Here is an 849-nt window from a genome sequence, read left to right as displayed (position 1 = left end):
ACACATTCTGGGGACACCAGAGACTTATATTGCATATTGTAAAAAAGGGGCATAATAGGTCTCCTTTAAATAAAAACTGATGGTATAATAAACAAGTTATACAAGCTGTTGCTTCATTTCGGTTTTAATATGAAATTGTTTTAGAAATATAATTGTTTACGAACAATATTTCTATCTAGATAATAGTGTTGGTGTTCTGTTCAGCATGCCTTCACTAAGGTCATGAGAATAGTGGAGTGTACAGGGCAAACTCCAAACATTGAGTTTTTGAAAAGTTCTATATGGGTGCATTAATGATAATGCTTAGTAAATCCAGATAATCACTTTTGCCCATTTCATTTTACTTAACTTCTGCCATTGGTCCTTCCTCCCCTTGTGTCTCTTCCTCATCTTCTGACAGCATCATAAATGCAAATGTCCTATTTCAAATACTTATAGTGAATTGTAAGTATACTGTGGAAATATTTGTAATTGTATTCTAGAATTTTGAGAATTAATGATTTGTCATTTGTAAATTATAATATTACTTTCTTTGTATGTAGGGATTTTTATTTATATCGGCCATTGACCACCCTGCTATATAAATATCTGTATTAGAAGAAAAAATAAATAAATAAAAACATTGAAAAACCTGTGTATTGTTGGACCACACATGGAACGCTTACAAATATGGTAAAGAGTTATGATTGGTTTGAAAGTACATAAAGTGTAGAGTCTTTAATGATTAAAGACTAATCATGAGTATCATGAGTAAATTATTAAAAATAAAAAAAGATTGTGTGTCTGTCTCTTTTGTGTTTGTCTGCCTCTAGTGGTCAGAGGGCCCTACTGTACACACACACACACACA

At 31.7% G+C, this 849-nt stretch overlaps 1 protein-coding gene across 1 annotated transcript in view; it reads left to right on the top strand.

Annotated features, from left to right (window-relative positions):
• Positions 1–849, top strand: part of LOC107602460 (peptidyl-prolyl cis-trans isomerase H-like) — a 38,784-nt gene that overhangs the window by 33,402 nt on the left and 4,533 nt on the right. The window lies entirely within an intron of this gene.

Source organism: Sinocyclocheilus grahami, unplaced genomic scaffold (assembly GCF_001515645.1).
Source record: "Sinocyclocheilus grahami isolate Dianchi unplaced genomic scaffold, SAMN03320097.WGS_v1.1 scaffold327.1, whole genome shotgun sequence".
NCBI lineage: Eukaryota > Metazoa > Chordata > Actinopteri > Cypriniformes > Cyprinidae > Sinocyclocheilus > Sinocyclocheilus grahami.
This window is presented reverse-complemented; position numbering and strand designations above follow the sequence as displayed.